We start from the raw sequence: 23,080 nt of genomic DNA, 5'->3' as shown, positions 1-23,080 counted from the left end.
GAGCAATGTGGGAAGAGCTTCAACCAGAGCTCCCACTTGATCCACCACCAGAACATCCACGCTGAGGAAAGGCCATACAAGTGTGGGGAATGTGGGAAGGGCTTCAACCAGAGGTCCAAACTGGTCATCCACCAAAAGATCCACACTGGGGAGAGGCCCTACGAGTGCGGGGAATGCGGGAAGAGCTTCAGCCAGAGATCCCACCTGATCTGCCACCAGAGGATCCACACTGGGGAAAGGCCCTATAAGTGTGGGGAATGTGGGAAGGGCTTCAACCAGAGGTCCAAACTGATCCGCCACCAGAGGATCCACACCAGGGAACAGCCCTACCAGTGTGAGGAATGTGGGATGAGCTTCAGCCAGACCTTCTACCTGATCTGCCACCAAAGGATCCACACTGGGGAGAGGCCCTACCAGTGTGAGGAATGTGGGAAGAGCTTCAACCAGAGCTCCAACTTGATCCGCCACCAGAACATCCACGCTGAGGAAAGGCCATATGAATGTGGGGAATGTGGGAAGGGCTTCAACCAGAGATCCAAACTGATCATCCACCTAAAGATCCACACCGGGAAGAGACCTGACAAGTGTCCCGAGGTTTCAGAGAAGATCCAGTCTCCTTGTGCACAAGCGGATTCACAGAGAGGAGAGGCCCTTCCGCTGCCCCAGCTGCAGGAAGGGCTTCAAGCACAACTCCACCCTCATCATTCACCAGCGTATCCACACTGGGGAAATGCCCTACAAATGTGGGGAATGCAGGAAGGGCTTCCACCAGAGCCTCCAACTGGTCATCCACCAAATGATCCACACCAGGGAGAGGCCCTACCAGTGTGTGGAATATGGGATGAGCTTCAGCATAAGCTCCCACCTGATCCGCCACCTGAGGATCCACACGTCCCACCTGTGGGAAGAGCTTGTCCAGGAGCTCTCACTTGAGCAGACACCAACGGAGACAGCAGTAAGGGAAGACCTAAGAGTGCCTCAGCTGCGGGAAGAGCTTTGTGCAGTGCTCCAACTTACTCCTGCTTCAGAGGACCCACATAGGCCAGAGAATTGGTGACCTACATTCCCAGCGATCCGCACTGGAAAGACACTGGGCTGGTGGTCCTTTTCTTTGGTGGTCCCTTATATTATTTTGATTCATCTTCATCCCTTTAAACCAGACAAAACTGGGGATAAAAATCAACAAATTCATCAAAGGCATCTAAAGCCACATGTTTTACTAGTGTTTCAGGGCAATCTGGGACTCAGGGAGATATTGGGGAGGATTTGGGGGTTTGTGAGGTATTTGGTGTGGTGGTCTCCATTTCTGGGCACTCAATGAGATGAGAGGGTTTGATCTTTCACCTCAAAACCACTTCATGCTAAAACGACACAATCTCACCAAAAAAATTACTTGATTGCACAACCCCTCAGGGAAGGTTGGGGTTGAAAGGGGAATGGGTGAAGTAGGGTGAAAACCAGGAGGAGTGAGGTGGGAAATGGGTGGGACAGGATGGGTGGGATGCATTTTGGGAGGTGTGAAATTGGGGAAATAGGGCTTGGGATGGCAGGGGTGGGATGGATTTGGGTTGGGATTGTGGTGATGGGTGGGGTCTGGAATAAGACCTCCAAAGTCTGGAGATGATGACGGGAAGGGGTGCCGGTTCTTAAGGGAGTTTTTGGATACTCCACATTGCTGAAGAGATTTTGAGGTATCCCACATTTCTGAGGCAGTTTTGGGGCGCTCCCCAACTCTTGGGGGATTTCCTGAGAGCAGCTGCATGGAGCCCCATTGCCAGAGGTGGCTGCCTTGGGCACGAGCTCAGAGCTGCAGCCAGAGTCCATTGCCTCGGTGCTGAAGAGCAGAGAAATGATGAATGGCCCCAGACATCTCCAGTGTGTGTTTGGGGGCCAGGGCAAGTTCTGCATAGGTGGGGCAGTCACTGCCACAGCCCCAGCCCCAGCCCACTGCAGCCTCTGGTCCAGCCACAAAGTGGCTGCCAAGCCCCTGGCACCCCGAAAACCCCACCGGTGATAGGGACCAGTGCAGGTGAGGCTATGACATGGCTGTGACACTGACATGTCCGTGACACTGACATGTCCCACGGCCCTGGAGCTCACAGCAGCTGAGATGGTGCTGGATCCAAGGGCGACTGTGGATCTGTATCTCCCTCGCTCTCTCCTCCTGACTTCCTCTTCTCAAAATCTGGAGAACTGGAAGTTGGACAGCTTAGAGTTTGCTCAGTCAGGGCATTCTGAAGTGATTTACTGTAATTTCATGTTGCTTTAAGATTACCCAAGTATCTCATTCTCTGAAGTTTGCAAGTTAAAAGTTTGTTCTCCATCCTCCTGACAAGTTTCTTGTTTTCTCCCATGCCCCACCCGAGGGGATCGAGGTACCTCAAGTCCCTTTCCAACACCGGCCGAGGGAGCTTGGGGCACAGCAGCAGGAACTGCAGGGCTGAGCAAGGCCTGGGTTTTGGCTGGAGGAAGCAGAAAGGCCGAGCCCTGAGCCCAGGCCTGGCACAGCAGAGCCTGTCCCTCACGGGTGCCTCGGGGCTGTTTGTGGGGCAGTGGGATGGGAGGGGCAGCAAGGACAAATGTCATCAAACTGCAACCCCTGCCAGCCTGCTCAGGGAGGGGCCAGGGAGGACCAAAGTGCAGCCCCTGAAAGGAAAGTTCCTTCTGTGGGGCCTCCAGAGGTGCTGCTGTTATAAATAAGTTCTATTCAAATGATCTATGTTTTAGTTACTTAATTGTTAAGTAATTCCATTAAGATTGTTAATGCTAGTTCTCTTTAAAGAATTTGCCTTATTCCTGTTTTAATATTGATTAATCACCTTATTTACTTGTTTGATAATTAAGAATTCACCTTATTACCTGTATTTCTGCTCCCATTTGCCGGATAGTGTCTGAATATGCAAAAAAAAAGAACGCTGGAATTCTGGGAACAACTCAAGAACAAGAGACTCTGAAAAGCAGGGAACCAAAGTAGAATCCAGGACTGAAGTCGCACTTTAGACTAGTGCAAGGGGTAGGGGGGTCTGCCGAAGCAGCTTTATTTAGTCGCCGTGACCTGAGAAGGAGTCCCCCATCGCTGGATGACCCCTGATCAGTGAAGCAAAACGGACTCCCCGGCAAGGGAAAAAAGCCCATGAGGGGTGTGGGAGTCCCCAGCTTCACTGTGAAGTGAAGCTGTGTGTACCTCCTCCTCCACGTTGCCAAGGGAGCAAGCAAGCTCTCCCCCAAGGCCAAGCTTGATAATAAAGAAACATAAAAAAGAGCAAGTCTCTGACTCTCTCTTTTTCTTTTTCCAGAACACTGCCAGGGCCCAGGGGACAAAGGCCTGGGTGCCTGTGGCCCTGCCAGCCCTGCCCAGCCCTTGGCCATGTGTCCTGCAGGCTGTGCCCCCTGTGCGTGCTGCTCCTGTGCCCTGGCCGGCTGCACACGCCCCTCTCGCTGTCCCCCCCAGCATTTCTCAGCCCAGCATTTCTGTGCCCTCCCTGGGCTCCCTGCACCCAGCGCTGCCGGCTCCTGGCACACAGAGCCAGGGCAGGAGCCCACCCTGCCAAGGGCCTTTGGAGCAGGGTGGTGGCTGCCATGGCTTCTGACCTCAGCAGCTGCTCCTGGCATGGTTCCATGGAAACCCAGCACAGCAACGCTGCTGTGCATTGTCCCTGCTGAGGCTCAGACACTGTCAGGGCACATTCCCTGCCTGTAGGATTCGTGTCCGACCCAAGCACTGCACTTGTGTCTCCAGCATTGCTTTCCAACAAGAACAGAGGAAGGCAAACTGTGCATAGCTCATGGTATTTCAGAGTGTCTAAAACTCACTATGTCATCAGGCTTAGAGGTGAAATCCATTTGGAATTAACGGGATGGAGAAGTAGTGCACCATGAAAAAAAGAGCATAGAAATAAATCGAGGAAAACATCTTGGCTTTTTTCTTGCCATTTTCATTTCACTTCTGGAAAGCTGTTTCAGTTTTCCAGGAATCTTCTCCACAGTGCTGTCTGCTCTCTTCAAGAACCTTTCCTGGAGAATGAGGTGCAGCTCCTGTCACAAGATGTGCCACCAACTGCAGCTTCTCTTGGCTTTCCACACTATGAGTGCAGCACGACTTTTGCAGCAAAGCAGGACAAATGTTTGGAGAATTTTACATCTTGTTCTTTCTTTTCCTTGTGGAATGGGGAGTTGTGCCATCGGTGAGGTTTTCATTGTGACTGTTCCAGGCTTGAAAAACAGGACTTGCTGGGGGATGCAACCTTGACTGAACTCAGAGAAAGAATCTCCAGAGCCTGCAGCCAGAAGTGGAGAGTTGTGTGAAAATCATTCCAACATCTCCATGGACACCTGGAAAGTGATCTAAGACATGAAAATGGGTTGACATAGGTAGTTTGTTTCTGTTTTCAGTTTAGATGATTCTACATGACTTGTGCTGGTTTACATCAAGAGAACAATCAGTTCGTGATAAGCTCCAGAACAAGCTGCACCTCCCAGAGTAGATGACAGAAAGAATCTGAAACAGAGAAATGCAGGGAATGACTTGGTGAACCTTGTCAATGAGGAGGGTAATTTTTTCTAATAATTTCTAATCCATTCCCTCTGCTGTTGTCTTTCTGAAAAAAGGCCATTTTCTTCCCAGATGCCTCATGAAATGAGAAGCCTGAGCTTGTGGAACTTCATGAAAGATACCCTGTTACTCTACAGGGACACTCAGGCTGAAAAAGGAAGCAATTTAGAAGTAATTGTATTAAAGCAAAACCAGTAATTAAGTAGAGATTGATTTCACTCTCCCAGAACAATGACCATGGGTAAATCCCTTTGGCTCAGCCTGGAGGAGTGACCTTGAGGGATGTCCCCACTGCAGGGAGAAATCACCACACTTCTCCAAGAAGGGAAATGTCAGGAGATGCTGCTGTTAAAATTTGGGACGGGGCTTTTCTAGTCTGAAGTGCTGCCCTGTCAGTCAGATGTGCCCAGGCTGTGCCAGCTCAGCAGCTCTGCAGGAGCTCTCAGTGGTGTCACTTGGTTGTTCCTTTCTCTGGGGATTTTACCAGCTCTGCCACAGCTTCAGCTCCCACTCAGGATGTTGAATTTGGGATGGAGGAGTCAGGCTGCTTTCAGCATTATTCACCGCAAATACAGCATGACCATCCCTCCTTCATTTCCCACTGGGGGCTTTGCAAACAGGGCCTTGCTGGAGTTGTTTCAGCCTGTTCCAGGCAGAGCCTCCTGCTCCAGCAGGAACTGCCTTTCCTGTGCCAGGACCAGGGCAGATCCCGCTGCAGGAAAAGCCCCAGGCCAGCCCCAACACAGTGAAGGCCTCGGGCACAAGTGCAGAGTGCCGTGCTGGGAGCTGTGCCAGGGAGAGCCTGAGGCACCAAAGGCACCTTGGCAGCAGCAGCTGCTTCCAGGCCATGGCCAGAAGCCTCCCTTGGCAAGGCGGCCTGGTGGCCACCACTGCAGAGCTGCTGCTCCAGGGCTCATTTCTGGCTGGGCTCTGAAAAGCCACTTCTGCTCCAGGAGCCTGACTGGGAAGCAATTGGCCCCAGCTCCTTGGGGACAAGATATTAATGACAAAACTTCATCCCAGCAGAGACAAGGCAAGGGCAGAGGAAAGGGGAGAGCCAGGCCCAGGGGAAAGGGCTGCCATGGTGATGGCTGTGAGGTCACTGCCACTGCAGCAGCCTGGCTGCCCCTCAGCAGACATTCTGGCCAGAAGTGTTGTCAGGTCACCCAGCACATCAGAGAACCCACACAACAGGGATTCCATCCTTGGGGTGTGTCGTGGGCTTTCCCCGACATTCAGGTGGTTTTAGAGTCTTTTTGCCCTCTGCAAAGCTCTGAGCCAAACGGTTGAAAGAGACGGAGTCTTCAAGTTCTGATTTTTCAAGGTTGCATGCTTCGTTTATTGTTTCTTATCTTACAATTTTCTCAGTGCCCCACGAAAGATGTTTGCAGCTGCCTGGACATCTGACGACTCCTCCCAAACTGGGCTGTCGTTATCTTTTATACTAATTGCTACGTATTCTTTATTTATCATTTCTTGCCCATGCCTATTACTAATACTAAACAGTTCATCTCTACCTTGACCCAATCTTCTTAAACTACTTTGTGCCAACGTCACTGCTGAAATGGAGTGAGGGAAGAAGAAAGAAGAAGCAGGAGACAACGCCCCAGATTCTCCATCTTGCCCCCATTCACTTCAATGCTAGAAATCTAAATTTACTGGTTTTTCACCCTGTGATAAGCTAAACTACAATCTTTCACACTCTTGTGGCCTGCAATCCCTCCCACAGTGCAGGAAGCCTTTCCCATGGACTGAGATCAAAGCCAGTGTCTCTCTGAGCTCTGGGCTGGGGTCCCAGACCCCCCTGTCCAGGTCTCTGACCCTCCAGGGCAGCCAAAGGAATGCCCTGGACTCCAGCAGGGGTGGGGAGGGGTTTTCACTATGTCAGGTTGCACCAAGCTCCTGCTCTTGGAGCATTCCTGGGATTGGGGCATCCCCTTCTTCCGAAAAATTGTTGCAGTATTGTGCCACTCTAATTTAAAATATTTCCTCCTTCTAACAAATCCAAATCCACCCTCATTCAGTTTAGATATTGACCCTTGTTCTGTCACTGCAATATTTTGGAGCAAATACCTTTGACCACTGCTTCTATTTTCACTGACCTTGGAGAGAACTCAAAAACCTCCCAAGGTGGGGTTTGGAAGCTTCATCACACAAGCAGCATGTAGAGGATTGTGGCCCTGGGCTCAGTGGTGTGGACACTGAAGAGAAGAGTAGCCAGGGAGGGATTGAAGGTGGTTCCAGAGATGCCGGAATATTCTTCTTTGTATAAAACAGCCTGAGAAGGAAATAATGGCACCAAGGGCAGCTGGGGAGGCCCAGACTGGACACCAGGAGAAAGGAATTTCCCTCCCAGTGCAGGGCTGTGATGCAACACTTCCCTCAGAAGGAGTCTGGAACATTCCAAGGCTTTGTGTGCCCAGACAGAGGCAGGCAGGACGCAGAGCTGTCAGCAAAGGAAGGGGCCAGCGAGGTGGAGCAGCCAGGGAGTGATGACAGCCTGCAGGGACAGAGATGCAGGGCAAAGTCCTGACCTTGGAGCCCTCAAGAGCTGCTCCTGCTCCAGGCCCAGGGCCCATCCCAAAGCTGGGGCAGCCAGAAAGCTGTGCCCATTTGTTGGGGAGGAAGAAGCCAAAATACCCTATAAATATGATTGCCTCTATTCTGAGAATGAGAAACCTGTAAGTGAGATAGAATTGAAAGTAAGTTTTGATGTTTGAGATGTATTAGATACTGGATCTCTGGGAAAACAGTTATGTGACCATCTGAAAGTTACCTGCAGCCAGACCCAGAGGTCAAATGGAATGTTCTGTCTCACCCCTCAATGTATGGTTCATCCCACACCTGTACCCCTCCCCTGAAGTATCAGGTATCTGTAACCCCATTGGCCCAAGGCTTGTTCCAGCCCACCTTGAAGACCCCTGATAAGGGGTCCCAAGGGGGCTGGACGCTCTCTTTGCTCTTTGCTCTCTTTTTGCTTGCACCCTTCCCTGAGGACTTTCCTCTCTTGGAATTTCCTCTCCCTACTTCTCCCTTCCCCCACCTTCCTAGGCCTTGCCACGAGCTGCAGCCTAGCGGCTCAGAGCAAGGCCTCCACATCCCTTACAATAAACCTCATCTTCTAAAACCTAACTTCTGTTCATTCCTGCTCTGGTAAGGATAGATCCTCAGTACCTTGGAGGTTGCTGATGAATTTGACTACTCCAGAGGCCTCTTCTTTCTTGAGCCCTTCAGTTCAGGAATTCAGTGAGAAAAGCTCGTAAATATTTGTTCAATATAGTGAACAAGAAAAGCCCATGGGAATAATTGAAGTTTGCAGTTCTTGCATGGTTAATTAGACAATTTCAGAAGTGTATTCCAAGGGAATACACTATATTGAAAACAATGCAGAGAGAACAGTTTTCCTGTTTCATTTTCCTGTTTATAGATTGACATCAGCAATGTCCAATTGATATGGACTCCCAGCACCTTCTAATGCAGTCTGAATAGAAATGAAAATCAAGACCCTTCATGGCTGACAATCAATCAGACTTTGTCCCCACCCCCTCCCCACCATTTCCCTCATCCAGCCCCTGGCACTCCTATGGATCAGGAACAGTGTGGGCAGCAGGAGCAGGGCAGTGATTGCTCCCCTGTGCTAGGCACTGCATGGGCAGCACCTCAAATGCTGTGTCCAGTTCTGGGCACCCCAATTTAAGAAGGACATGGAGGGGCTGGAGCCTGTCCAGAGAAGGGCAACAAGGCTGGTGAGGGGTCTGGAACACAAGTCCTGTGAGGAGCGGCTGAGGGAGCTGGGGTTGTTTATCCTGGAGAAGAGGAGGCTCAGGGGAGACCTCATCACTCCTTACTGACAGGAGGGTGCAGCCAGGTGGGGGTGGTATCTTTTCCCAGGGAACAGTGACAGGACAAGAGGACGCAGCCTTAAGCTGCACATTGGGAGGTTTACACTGGACATGAGGAAATATTCTTCACAGAGTGTGTGATTGGGCATTGGAATGGGCTGCCCAGGGAGGTGGGTGAGTCACTCTCCATGGAAGTGTTTAAGGAATGACTGGTTGTGACAATCAGTGCCATGGTTTGGGTGACAAGGTGATGTTGGTTCACAGGTTGGACTTGATGCTCTCCAAGGTCTTTTCCAGCTTGGTTGATTCTCTGATGATGGTGACACTTCAGGGCCCTGGGGAAGCAAGGGGACATTGTGACACTGCAGGGCCTGGTGGCACTAAGGGGACCAGAGTGACACTGTGTACGACATGGCACCATAGAGCCAAGGGGCCATTGTGACACTGTGGGGCTAAATGCAAGCAAGGAGGCCATGGTGACAGTCTGGGTCCTGGTGGAACCACAGAGGCCACTGTGACCCTGTGGGGCCTTGTTGAACCAAGGGGCCACTGTGCCACTGCAGAACCAAGGAGACCCTTGTGAGACCCTGGGCCCAATGGAATCAAGGGGCCAGTGTTCCATTGCAAGGACTCTTGGAACTGAGGGAACAATTGTGACACTGGGGTGCCCCATGGGACCAAGGGTCCCTGGTGACACTGCAGGATCTTGTGTACCCAGGGCTCCACTGTGACACTGCAGCACCAGGGAACACATTGTGGCCCTCTGAAGCCTGATGGAACCAAGAGGCCACTGTGACACTGCAGGGCCTTGTGGAACCATGCAGAGCATTGGGACAGAGCAGGATCTGGTGTCATGATGGGGCCATTGTGACACTGCAGGGCCCAATGGAACCAAGGGGCCAGTGTTGCTCCTCAGGGACTCCTGGAATGAAGGAAACATGTTTGACACCGTGATGCCCTTTGGGACCAAGAGGCCATTGTGACACTGTGGAAGCAAGGAGATCATTGCTGCACTGCCAGATCTCATGGAACCAAAGATCCATTGTGACACTGCAGGGCCTTGGGGGACCAAGGCACCATTGTGACACTGCAGGTCCCAAGGATCCAAGGGACTTAGTGATATCAAGGTTTCAAATGAAACCAGAGGGACATTGTGACACTGGGAGGCCTCATGGAATCATGGAATCATGGAGACAATTGTGACACCCTAGGCCCTCATGGAACTGGGGAGACACCAAGTTGTCTGGGAGTGTTGATCTGCTGGAGGATAGGAGGGCTCTGCACAGGGCCCTGGACAGGCTGGATCCAGGGGCCAAATCCAACAATGTGAGGTTTAACAAGTCCAAGTGCTGTGTCCTGCACTTTGGCCACAACAACACCTGCAGCACCACAGTCTGGGGACAGAGTGATTGGACAGCAGCAAGGCAGAAAGGAAACTGATGGGACTGATGGACAGCAGGCTGGACATGAGCCAGCAGTGTGCCCATCTGGCCAAGAAGGCCAATGGCTCCTGGCCTGCATAGGGAATGGTGTTGCCATGAGGACCAGGGCAGTGAATCTTCCCCTGTGATCAGCACTGGTGAGACTGCACCTTGAGTGCCATGTCCAGTTCTGGACCCTCCAATTAAGGAAGGACATGGAGGGGCTGGAGCATGTCCAGAGAAGGGCAGCAAGGCTGGTGAGGGGTCTGGAACACAAGTCCTGTGAAGAGCAGCTGAGGGAGCTGTGGTTGTTCATCCTGGAGAAGAGGAGGCTCAGGGGAGACAAGGCAGTGTCAGGGCACAGGTTGGACTTGATGATGTCCAAGGTCTTTTCCAACCTGGCTGATTCTGTGATTCTCTGAAACCACCCTTGCAGCAGTTGCAGGATGAGCCCTGGGCCTCCTCTTCAGAAGGTCCAGCAGCCCAGGTGCCTCAGCTTCTCCTCACAGCCCCAAAGCCCATCCTGTCAGTCCTGCAGAGCCTCTGCAGCTCCTCCTCCTTGCCCAGAACAGGGAGCCCCACAGCCAGACACAGCAGCCCAGATGTGCCCCCCTGGCCTGTGGTGCCTCTGGCAAGGGAGCAGCACAAGGCACTGCAGGAGGCTGCAGACAATTCCTGAAGCACTTGGAGGATGATCCTGCTCTCCCAAGGGATGCTCCCATGGTGCCAAGACAGGAACTGAAATGGGGAGTTGGGCCAGAGAGGAAAGGTAAACAGGGCTGGGCTCTTTGCACAGAAGGGAACTGGGGTAAGCAATAAGAAGGAATTTGCAGCAGAGAGAGTAAAGAAAGCCAAGGTGAAGCAAAGGAAATGCTGAGGGCAGTTTGGGGGTGGCTGCCAGGCAGCCCTGGCTCTGAGCAACAACGTCTGCAGTGGCACAGGAAACTCACAGCTCATGGGAACAAACTTTCTGGCTGACTTCAGAGGCCACCACAAACCTGAGTGGTTTCCCTGCTGTCCCCCAGCCCTTCCTGGCCCCAGGGACTGATGGCATTTGTGCTCCCTCAGGTTCATCTCCCCACACCAACACCATGGGGGTGCTCACGCCTGCTCTGGGCAGTGCAAACAGGGGCTCCTGAGCCAGTGCTGCCGTGTCTGTGCCTGCAAGGATGCGGCACCTGTGTGAGCTGGGGGAGAGGCCAGGGCTGCAGAGGGGGGATGTTGTTGGCAGGTGCATGAGGACGCTCTGGGACGCTGCCCTGGGGTGTCCAGCGCAGTGGGGATGGATCAGCCCCTGCTCTGCTGCTCCTTCCCATCTCCCCCAGGCACCTTGCAGAGCCCCAGCCATGCTGTTTGCCCCCAGCCTGCCCACGGCCACCCTGGGGCTGCTCACGGGGCTTTTCTCTGCTGAGCATTGGCCTGGGCGTGTTCTGGAGAGAGCCTGGGCAAGGAGCCTGGAGCCCTGTCTTGCAATGCAAGATGTAACAAAAAAAGTGTATTCTATTACCATCTGTTAAAACCAGGATGGCAGGTTGTTTATCTCTTCCATCACCCATCCCTCATATCTCTGAGGGGGATCTTCTCTTAATGGGCCAGCTGTTAAAACCAAATGGGACAGTGTTCTTTATCTCTTCCATGACCCATCCTCCCTCCAGGGAGATATCTTCTGTTAATGGGCCATTGAGTCTCACTGCATGACTGATAAAATTACATCATCCCATTGTGAGATGCTCCACCCAGAGGGAGGAGCCAAGCATTCCCACCTGGATATAATCTGATATTTAAAGCACCAGGAGCAGCCTGTTTCCACTGGATTCCCAGAGGAAGACCAGACCCATCTGCACCACCACTGGACCTTCAGAGGAAAGCGATACCATTCTACAAGATCATTGCTTCAACAAAACCACATCTGTCACTCCAGGAGGACTGCAGCCACAATTTGATTGGACTGCAAGCAACACCCTGACTACCCGGGTGTCAGGTTGGATTCTGAGTCTTATTTTTTGGGCTTTGTTGGTGGGTTTTTTTACTACTTAATTTTTAGTTTAATTTTCCTACTGAAGAACTGATATTCCTATTGCCATATCTTTGCTTGAGAGCCCATTAATTTCAAAATTATAATTCAAAGAGAGGGGGTTTGTATTTTCCATTTCAAGGGAGGCTCCTGCCTTCCATAGCAGACCCCTGCCTTACCAACCCAAGACAGGGAGCTTGGCTCAGATATCCTGAGTGGTCCCTGGGTTGGGATTTTTTGGTTGGGGATGTTTGGAGAAGTAAGAACTCCAAAGCTGGGTGGAAAATGGCCCTTGGGGGGACATTGGGGGGTCCCAGTGGTGGGTGCTGGAAGAGGCAGCCTGGAGGAGCAGAGCCCTGTGTCCCCCAGGGCCCCAGAGAGGGGGGAGCGCTGCAATTTGCAGGACCCTCAACAGCCTGGAAAGGGCCAGCGGGGGACTCCTTGGAGCCCCTGCACCCCAAAGCAGAGAAGAAGGGGAGAAGGGACCCTGGGACCCCCAAACCCCCAGCATCCCTAAAGGGAAAATGGAAAAGGGGGGAGCTTTTCAGATTCCTGGGATTCTTAGCAGCCTGGGGAGGGCAGGGAGACCAGAGACAGAAAACTCCAGAAAGGAATTTTCAGGTCTGCTCTTGGTGTTTGATAGGCTGTTAGGGATTCCAGATGTCTTGTGACTTCTAGAGATGGACTTGTGCAGAAGGACATTCAAGTTCAACATACTCATCCCTTGTTTTTGCCCAAATCAGGATTTCCCATTCCCAAAGCTTGGCAAGATGGAGGAGGAGGCTGTGAGGAAGAGGAAGATGCCCCAGGACAGCCAGGCAGGTGAGGAGGAAGTCAGTGCCCCTTTCCCCCTCTCTCATGCTCCATCTCCCATCCCAGAATGGTCCCCAGCTGCAGGACAACCCCACTGCCCATGCCATCCCGCCGGGGATGCATTGGGGGATCTCCTTCCCCTTCCCTGTGGCATGGAGGCAAATCCTATCCTCTCCTTGTCCTTCCTCCCCCAGACAAGGAGCTGAGGATGGAGACCAGGGAGGACAAATCCCCACAGCAGAACCTCGTGGAAGAGGCCATTTTGAGCAGCTCCACGGTGCAGGAATCCAAAAGGGAGAAAAAGCGCCGGAGATCCGACAGGAGGAAGGACTCCAAACCCATCCCAGGTTGCTCTGAGGAGGAAAGACCAGCTCTGTGCTGGGAAGGTGGACAGAGCTTCAGCCAGAGCAACACCACTGTCCAGCACCAGATGATCCACACTAGGGAGAGGCCCTATGAGTGTCCTTAGTGTAGGAAGAGATTTCAGACCAGCTCCACTCTGCAAAGGCACCAGCGGATTCACAGAGAGGAGAGGCTCTTTGACTGCCCCGACTGCAGGAAGGGCTTCAACCGCAAGTCCAACCTCATCAGGCACCGGCGCATCCACGCTGGGGAGAGGCCCTACGAGTGTCCTCAGTGTGGGATGAGCTTTAGCCAGAGCTCCCACCTGATCTGCCACCAGAGGATCCACACCGGGGAACGGCCCTATGAGTGTGAGCAATGTGGGAAGAGCTTCAGCCGCAGATCCAGCCTGATCTGCCACCAGAACATCCACTCTGAGGAAAGGCCATATGAGTGTGGGGAATGTGGGAAGGGCTTCAACTGGAGGTCCCAGCTGATCATCCACCAAATGATCCACACTGGGGAGAGGCCCTATGAGTGTCCTGAGTGTGGGAAGAGGTTTCAGACCAGCTCAGATCTCCTCGTGCACCAGCGGATTCACAGAGAGGAGAGGCCCTTCCGCTGCCCCGACTGCAGGAAGGGCTTCAAGCAAAACTCCCACCTCATTACCCACCAGCGCATCCACACTGGGGAGAGGCCCTACGAGTGTCCCCAGTGTGGGAAGAGCTTCACCCAAAGCTGTAACTTGACCAAACACCAACGGAGGCACCTGTAAGGGAAGCCCTGTGAGTGCCCTGATTGCAGGAAGTGCTTTGTGTGAGTCTCCAACTTCATCCCCCATCGGAGGACCCACATTGGGCAGAGCCCTGGTGACCCACATTTCCCGTGATTCATGCTGGGAAGACACCTGTCCCTCTCCCTGTCCCTGGCAATGATGTGAGGTGGGACTGAAGAACAAGACGGTCTGGCCATAGTTCCATCATTGTATTTAAGCCCATCTCAGGTCACTGCCAGGGGCAGGAAAGGGATTCTCTCTCTTTTCCTAAGGACAAGAGTGTCCTTTCCCACCAGGAGGAAATACGTGGCTGGGAATTGCCAGTCAAGGTTGTTGTAGTCGTTCCTGTATATCGTTTGTCTTATCCCGTCTGTTTTCAATATCGTTTCTGTTCCTATTTGTTCCTTATCTTATTGCTGTTCCCAGTAAATTGTTCTTATCCCAGACCGGGATCTTCGCTTTTTGTACTTTCCATGGGAGGCTGAAGGCCAGTTTTAGCAGGAGCACAAAATTGGGGAATCCCATTCCTAAATCCCAGCCCATGGAAACCGAGCATCCCAGCTGGTGCCAGCCCTGGTTGCCCTGGCAGCAGCCTTGGGAGCGGGTCCCTGGCTGGGGGCTGTGGGAACCTCTTCACTCTGGTGCCCAGGGACAGGACTGGAGGGAAGGGCTGGAGCTGAGTCGGGGCAGGTTTAGGTTGGATCTGAGGAAAAGGTTTTTCCCCCAGAGGCTGCTGGGGCACTGAACAGGCTCCCAGGGAAGGGTCACAGCTCCAGGGCTCTGGGAGCTCCAGCAGCGTTTGGACACCGCTGCCAGGCCCAGGCTGGGATTGTTGGGGTGTCCTGTGCAGGGCCAGGAGTTGGACTCGAGGATCCTGATGGGTCCCTCCCAACTCCGCCAATTCTGTGCTTCTGGGATCCCATGGCCCTGGGAATGGGACTGCCAATGGTTGCCATGGCAACGGGCTCTGGCTCCAGGCCTGAGCTGGTGTCCATGGAACCACCCCTGGCATGGGGCCTGCATGGAGCTGCCAAGGGACTGACCATAGCAACAGGGGCTGGTGATGGTTGTCATGGAAACTGACCATAGCAACAGGGGCTGGTGATGGTTGTCATGGAAACTGACCATAGCAACAGGGGCTGGTGATGGTTGCCATGGAAACTGACCATAGCAACAGGGGCTGGGGATGGTTGCCATGGAAACTGACTATAGCAACAGGGGCTGGTGATGGTTGCCATGGAAACTGACCATAGCAATAGGGGCTGGTGATGGTTGCCATGGAAACTGACCATAGCAACAGGGGCTGGTGATGGTTGCCTGCTAAGGAACCGAGCTGTCACAGGCCCTCAGAGGGGTTCCATGGGGACTTTCCAAGAGTCCCCAGGCTGTTCCAGAGCTGGAATGTCACAGGCAGAGACAGGGGCTCCATGGAGACCTCCCAGGGGTTTCTGGGGATGGTCAAGAGCCCTGTGGTCAGAGGCAGTCACAGCCATTCCATGGTGACATCCCAGGGGACCTTGGGCTGCAAAGGCACCCATCTGTCACAGGCACTCACGGGGGCTCCACGGTGACATCCCAGGAGTCCCCAGGCTGCCAAAGAGCCGGGATGTCCCAGACACTCACAGGGGTTCCTGCCATGGGCAGAGTGGGAGCTTCAGGCAAAAGCTTTATTTCTTCATTGGAGAAACTCCTGCTGAGTCATGAGGTGGAGAAATGACACCCAACAGCCACCATGGATCCTCAAACTCCTCCAGGATGCCTAGACTTTTTAAAGTCCATCTAAGAGAGGAGACTGGGAGCAGCTGGATTCAATCCTAGACCCAGATTTTGCCAAAAGTTTATGTGCAAAAGATTGGACAGGTGGGATTGTACCGTGTGCAATTTGTCCCACAGGATTAACTATGGAATACCGGACATATTTCTATAAATACAGCAATGATTGATTCTGATCAGGATTAGACAGAAAGATTTATTCACACCACAGAGTAAATTTTAAAAAAGAGTTATTTACTCCACAATATAGGAGCTATAGCAATTATTAGAATATGGTGCTCTAGGAAGGAATTTTGAAGTAAACAGGGCCTTTGTTGAAGTTGTTTGAGCCCACTGCAGGCAGAGCCTCCTGCTCCAGCAGGAACTGCCTTTCCTGTGCCAGGACCAGGGCAGATCCCGCTGCAGGAAAAGCCCCAGGCCAGCCCCAACACAGTGAAGGCCTCGGGCACAAGTGCAGAGTGCCGTGCTGGGAGCTGTGCCAGGGAGAGCCTGAGGCACCAAAGGCACCTTGGCAGCAGCAGCTGCTTCCAGGCCATGGCCAGAAGCCTCCCTTGGCAAGGCGGCCTGGTGGCCACCACTGCAGAGCTGCTGCTCCAGGGCTCATTTCTGGCTGGGCTCTGCCCCAGCCCACAGAGTGTGACCTCAGCCCTGACTCTGTCCCAGCCGCTGTGCCTGAGCCCTGCAAAGCCTAAAGGTCACCTGTGCCAGCCTGGCTCTGTCAGCCCCTGGGGCAGGGCAGGGAAAGGCCAGAGAAGGGGCTGGCTTTGGCTGCTGGATGTGGGCTCCAGCAGAGACAAGGAGGAGTCAAGGGAGTGGATGGAGTCCAGTGAGCAGCCCCTTCTCCCCATGCAATCCTGGAATGCTTTGGATGGGAAGAGCTCTGCAGTGCTCATCTCATCCAAACCCCTGCCATGAGCAGGGACATCTTTCACCAGATCAGGTTGTTCAGAGCCCTGTCCCAGCTGGACTTGAATGTTTCCAGGGATGGGGCAGTCAGGATCTCCCTGGGAACCTGTCCTGGTGTATCACCAACCTCATACAAAATTTCCTCCTATATGTCTTATCTGAACCTCCCTTCCTTTAGTTTAAAACCACCACCCTTTGTCCTATTGGGACAGGCCCCACTAAAACCTTTGTCCACCATTGCATTTCCAATCAGCCGGGTTTCCATGGCAATTCCATGACAGGTGACCCAGGTGTGGTGTCCCAGGGAGGGCTGCCATGGAAGCAGTGCCCAGCACTGCCCCTTTCTGTCTGGCTGAGCTGGCCTTTGGCCCTGGCAGTGGCGTTTGCTGCTGGTTCCGCAGTGCCTGAGCAGCCAGCGCGGCACAGGGCAGGTGGCCGTGGCACAAGTCCCCAGCAAGGGATCCCCTCTGGCTCTGGGCAGTGACACCAGCCCTGAGCAAGGGGCCCAGGGCAGGTTTCCATGGCACCCAACCATCACAGCGGCTCCAGGCCTTGGCTGCCACGGCACCAAACCAAGGAACGGGTCCCTGTGGCCACTGCCGTGGCACCTGAGGGCACCGACGAGTGTCAGTGCAATTGTACCTGGAACAGCCCCGGCACCGCTTTGTCCTCAGGGTTGCCCTGGCAGCCCAGGACAGCAACAGCTCTGCATGCAAGTGGCCACGGAACCTGGCTGCAGAAATGGGTCCTTGGGGTGCTTTCCAAGGAAACTTGAATGGATGAGGGATCCAAGCCCAGCAGTGGGGTCAGTGCAGTGTCCATGGCCACAGCCCCTTGCAATGGCCCAGGGCAGGTTGGGATGATGATCCACCCTCACTCCTGGCCCAGGGCAGGGCTGCAGGGCCCTTCCCCACAGCCTGTCTGCACACAAGCACTTCCAGGGCTCTCTGCATTTCCCTTCCCCTCACTCTTGGCTCACTCACACACCTCCCAACAACCCAGCTGGAGCTTTGAGCTGCAAGGAGTTCAAAGCTTGTCTGTCCTTCAGGAGCTGGTCTAATTCTGCCTTCAGCCAGCTCTGGATTTGTGTTTATTGTAGAACTTCCTGTGTGTCTAAAACATTCCTTGCATGGTTCTGCTCCTTGGTGGCACCTTGGGCTTGGCACACACTTGAGGAGATTGTCTGAAACTTAGGAGTTTTAGATTGCTAAAAAAGGAAGAAAGCTCCTCTTTGATTATGTGCAGCCAGTTCTCTGAGCAAAGCAGTTCACATGTGAGTGAGATAAGACAGGATGGGGTTGGGGAATGTGGAGCAAGGTTGTCCACACTGGGTCAGATCTCAAGGCACAGCTTCTTTGAACAGGCCAGATCTCCTTGGGAGAGACCCTGGGTCAATATCAGTCACTGAATGTTGTAAACACCTCTGCTCTAAAGAGAAAAATACACCCTTGAAAATAGGAATGTGGATTTTTTTAGAAGGTCTTTGAAATATTTCTCCGTAACTCTAGGAAAAAAGACTTCCTAATGAACTGCAGCAGACCAGAGGGAAATCAAGGCACAGCCATGGTTTGTTAGGACTGACTTGATTGTAATGAGCCCCATGGTGCATTTGGTGCTGAGCCCTGGAACCTGAGGGGGTTGCAGGAGATTGGAGCCTGAGAGGAGATTGCACAAACCTTTCCAGGAGTCAAAGTCAGAAGAAAAGCCCAAAGTGTCTTTATCATGGGTTGGCACAATTTTGTTTTCTGGTTAAAGAGAAATGTGAAATGTTTTTCCCTGCCATGACCGTGGAGTGGTTTTGGGGGGGAGGACAGGGACTATCAAAAAGCAGGCCGGGATATTGGCAGCTAAATTGACCAATGGGAAATGTCAATGCGGCTTAAGAAGGGACATTTAAAACTAATCTGCTGCCGATCTGCCTCTTTCTTGCTTTGGAATCAGCCATGAGGTAACATCGGAGGCGGCGGGCGGCCCCAGGCCGGGCCCTGCTGCCCCTCAGGGCGGCCGGTCTGGGCCCAGCCAGGCCTCCGAGGGCCGCTGCCTGCACAGGGAGGGCCTGGGCCGGCTGAGCCCCTTTCCCCTGCTGCCGGCAGGGAAGGAATCAGCTGCAGTTCGGCAGTGCCGGCCACGTGCTCGGACCGCAGCAGAAGGGACCAAGCCATGGCCCAGCTTAATCACCGCTGGCAGCGGAGAAAGAAAGCCTGCAGCTCCATAACAACTCTGAGCCGAGCCGCCCTGGATGAGAACGAGGGGTGGAAAAAAGGACATCTACCAGCTTCCTCCATCAGCACAGCTTTGCATTTTCTTCAGCCCTGCAGCCTGGTGCTTGCACATGGCCCTTGCAAGCCCGGGTGGATTTAACCCTTTCCTAGCTACATGGAACTTTTAAAGCACAACTCTTCCTTGAGAGAAAGAAGAAAGAAAACAGAGGGTACATAGAACAGACGCCGAATGAAGTCAGTTATCTTAGAAGTGAAAGAACTAGTAATATTGGAATAGGATTGAGGAAGTGGACATTTTTAACCGGACTTCTCCAAGGTAAATTATGGAGAAATGGACTGTTCTTTTCAGCATCTTAGTGTTGTTGGGTAGAATGCTATTCTAATCAAAATTGAGGACTGATGTAATTGAGATTTATTTGGGAAATTTACAACCCCCACTCCTGGATTAAAAGGAGGTATCAGCCTTTGAGACAAAGATGATTTTCGACTAGAAGAAGTATTCATAAATAGTACCCCAGATACACTTTGCTGAGAAGCTTTTCTGATAGAACATCACAGTCTGCGAAAACTCTGGGTGGCAGCATGTGTGACATTGGGAGCTCTGGACTATTTTGTCTTGTGGCAAACATCTTCATAAAAAAACCTTTGAGAGACTCTTCTAAAGTAATGAGTGATTATGCCTAATAATTGAGAAACTGACTGAAAATCTCAAGTTGTATCTTCCTATGTTGTTTAATAAGAAAGTTAATAGTTTGTAAAAGGAGGGAAGCATGTTTTAAAGTGTCACTCTGTTTTGTTTTGGTTTTTTCCCCCAACTTTCTTTTTTTCATGCTTTTAGTGTGTGTTAATAAAACTATTTTTGTTCATTTTCAAGCTTAAGCCTGCTTTGTTTTTTTCTCCTAATCTCTCCCTCCCACAAAAAAGAATAAACACTAAAACCCATACAAGAGCACACATGCAATTTTGTCCAGGGAGTCACCGCTGCCAGGACATCCCGGCATGGTCCGTGGCAATGCGCCACCACAGCCGCTGCCATGTCGGTGCTGCCCACAGCGAGCCTTGCCTGCCTGGCCGCCCCTAGCTAGGCACACCACCGGCAGAAGGGCAGGGGCAGTGGTGGTGGCTTCTCCAACTCAGTGCCCCACATGAAGACAGGCATTAAATAGCACCAGCGCTGTGGCAGCCTCATGGCCGGTAGCGGAAACATGGTGAGCCATTCTCCAGTGCAGAAATTAGACAAAATCAACCTCTTGGCACTACAAGATGCTGCAAGAATCTTTGAATTAGTGGAACTTGTTGGCAATGGTACCTACAGGCAGCACTTACTCTTTTAGCTAGAGAAGAGGAGGAAGTGAAGACATGTAAGAGAAAACAACGTAGTGGCACCAAGGTCAGTGGAAAAGGAGGGGGAGGAGGTGCTCTAAGAGTTGGAGCTGGACCATAGTGAAGCAAACTGTCCCCCTGTAATCCTTGAAATCCATGGGGGATGCAGAGATCCACTCACAGCCCGTGGGGAAAGTGCTCATGCTGCAGTGGGTAGGTGCCAAAGGAAACTTTGATCCAGTGAGAGACCTGAACAGAGAGAGAAGGCCTTCGCTAACAGAGATAGAGAAAGAGGATCTTTGCTTCCAAACTAGCGCAGCTTATCCTTGAAAGACTGCAGCCCATGGACAACAGTACTGGGAAGATTGTTTTGCCTGTGGGAGGGACTCATGACATAGCAGAAGAAAATCTCCTCTCCCTGAGCAAAGAGAAAAAGATCTTGGGTGATGAACTGACAAAAACACCCACTCTCTGTCTCCCTGTGCTATTGGTGGGAAAGAGAGAGGGGCTGGGGGGCAAAAAAGGTGTTTTAAAATCTCCTTTTACTTCTCATTATCTTTCTCTGACTAATAAATTTACTTTATACCTTTAAATTTGAACCTCTTTTTCCTTTAGACTGTTTTTCTCACAGTCCTCATCTCAGCTCATGAGTCCAAACCACGACAGAGGCCATGTGAATCAAGGGGCTCTGCAGGGCCTTGTGGAACCAAGGAGCAGCCGTGACACTGCAGGGCCCCATGGAAGCAATGAGACCATTCTGACACTGTGAGTCCCCACGGAACCAAAGGGCCCTTGTGACACCACAGAGCCCCACAGAACCAAGGCAACCACTGTGACACTGCCAGGTCTCATGGAAACAAGGGGTCATTGTGACACTATGGGTCCCCATGGAAGCAAGGGGCCAGTGTGACACAGCCAGGCCTCGTGGAAGCAAGGGGCCATTGTGATCCTGGAGAGCCCAATAGAACCAAGGGGCCATTGTGACACTGCAGGAACTTACGGAGCCATGGAAATCATTGTGACACTCTGAGACCTCGTGGAATCAAGGGGCCATTGAGTTATTTCGCAGTATCATGGAAACAAGCAAACCTTGTTGACACTGCAAGGTCGCATGGAACCAAGGGACAATTGTGACACTGTAGGGACCCATGGATCCAAGGGAACGTGGAACAGGTCTGGCTGGCTTGGCCTCCTGGGGGCTGCCTGACTGGTCCAGCTGACCCTGGCATGTTGAGGGTCACTTCTCATCTGCCCCTGAAACCCTGGAGTTCTGTGCTTTCCTTCCTGTCGGGAAAGAACTGTCCTTCTTTGGCCAGCTGCCCATGGCCAAAATTGGGATTCTAAATTTGATTATATCTAAGGATTGTTCCCAGATGAAACCTGCCAGGACAGACAGCTCTGGATGGCCTTGGCCTCTTCGGGCGCCACCCTCATCTGCCTTCAAAACACTGCGGGGGCATGCATTTCTTGCCATGGGGAAAAAAAAAAATCTTTCAAATCCAGGTGTGCATGGCCAAAATTGGGAATTCACCTCTGAAATTCCATATATTAAAGGAAAGCTTCCAGGAAAAAAGCTGCCAGGAATGTCTAGGTTCCCTTGGCTTCCTGAGGACCACCTCTCATCTGCTTTTTAAACACTAGGGGTTCTTCCTATGGAAAAGAACTCTTCTTCTTTTCCAGACACCCATGACAAAACTGGGATTTGGTCTCACAAATTCCGTCTAGCCAAGGATTGCTACCAGAAAAAAGCAGCCAAGACGAAGAGGTCTGGCTGGTCTTGGCCTCCGGGGCCACCTCTAATCAGTCTTTGAAACACTGGGGCTCTGCCCTTTCCTTCCTGTGGAGAATAATTATTATTTTGGTACAGGGACTCATGGCTGAAATGGAAATCCACCTCCAAAACTCCCCATATATCCAAGGGTTGCTCTCAGAAAAAAAGCTGCAAGGTCAAATGGTCTGGATTGCCTGGCCTCCTGAGGCCAGGAGGGGACAAGTGACCCTTGCAGCCCTGGGGCCTCATTGCCTCCTTGTCCCTGCTCAGCAGCATGGCAGGGGCCGCCCCATGGTGCTGCCCTTGGCATTGCACATCCCCACATCCCAGTGCCCTGGAAAGAGCCCTGAGCAAGGAGGGAGGGACAGGATCTGCCTTGCCAGGGGCTGGGGCTCAGGCCTTGGCCCTTTGCATTCCTGAAACACATCCAGGTTTGCTCAGCATTAGAGACAACTTTGCCTTACTTGTCCCCACATCTCATCACTGCCTCCAGTGTTTTGCTCTAACTGGAACCTGGGGACAATTTCATGTGAATTGTGTCCCTCAGTGGGACCCATTAAAAGTTCAAGACACTTTGAAGTTCGAATCTGATTTAGAGTTCTTGAGAAGTTTTTTGATCACACTCTGAGGGACTGAGTCTGATGTAAACAGCACCAAAGCCCCAAGAGGGTCATTAAAATCCTTGTACTGTGTCTGTGCTGCTGAGCTGGACTGGGCTCCTGGCACAGAGGCAGCTCCTGGCAACCAAGAAGAGCTTAAAACCACATTGCTCTTGATGAGCAGCTCTTCTCCCAGCCCAGCAGGGCTGGGGCACTGCCTGCAGCCACCCCGGGCACAGCACACAGGCACAGAGAGCTTCAATCACTCAGGGCTGGGAAGGAGCTGAGAAGTGACTGAGGGAGAATCACTCCCAGCCCTTGACACAGGAACCTCTGGCTGCAGGACACAAGGCAGCTGCAGCTCCTGCAGGGATCTCCTAAAGCCGCAACATCCCAATACCTACAGACTCTGTGAGTACATTCTCTGATTATCTCTTGTGGAGAGCAGCCAGGGGTGCCCAGGGCTGTCCTGCAGAGCAGGGTCCTGCAGCGCAGGGTGTTGTGCTGGGGCAGGAACTCTGCTGCCTGCCAGGGACAGCTCTCAGGCAGCCCTGGGAGCTGCTCCCAGCACTGGGGGACAAGATCTGGGAGGCAGGAGACAGCTGGTAAAACGTGGAAGTATTCTTCTTGTGTGGTGAGGATGCTGCATTGTTCAGATCTGCTCTCAACATGACATTTAACTCCAGAATATTTCCAAATAGATTATATAGGGAGCAAAGACAGGCTG

At 52.4% G+C, this 23,080-nt stretch overlaps 1 pseudogene; it reads left to right on the top strand.

Annotated features, from left to right (window-relative positions):
• The window catches only part of LOC120747766 (zinc finger protein 271-like), a 47,952-nt pseudogene that overhangs the window by 12,647 nt on the left and 12,225 nt on the right, over positions 1-23,080 (top strand).

Source organism: Hirundo rustica, unplaced genomic scaffold, assembly GCF_015227805.2.
Source record: "Hirundo rustica isolate bHirRus1 unplaced genomic scaffold, bHirRus1.pri.v3 scaffold_197_arrow_ctg1, whole genome shotgun sequence".
In the NCBI taxonomy this organism is placed as follows: domain Eukaryota; kingdom Metazoa; phylum Chordata; class Aves; order Passeriformes; family Hirundinidae; genus Hirundo; species Hirundo rustica.
This window is presented reverse-complemented; position numbering and strand designations above follow the sequence as displayed.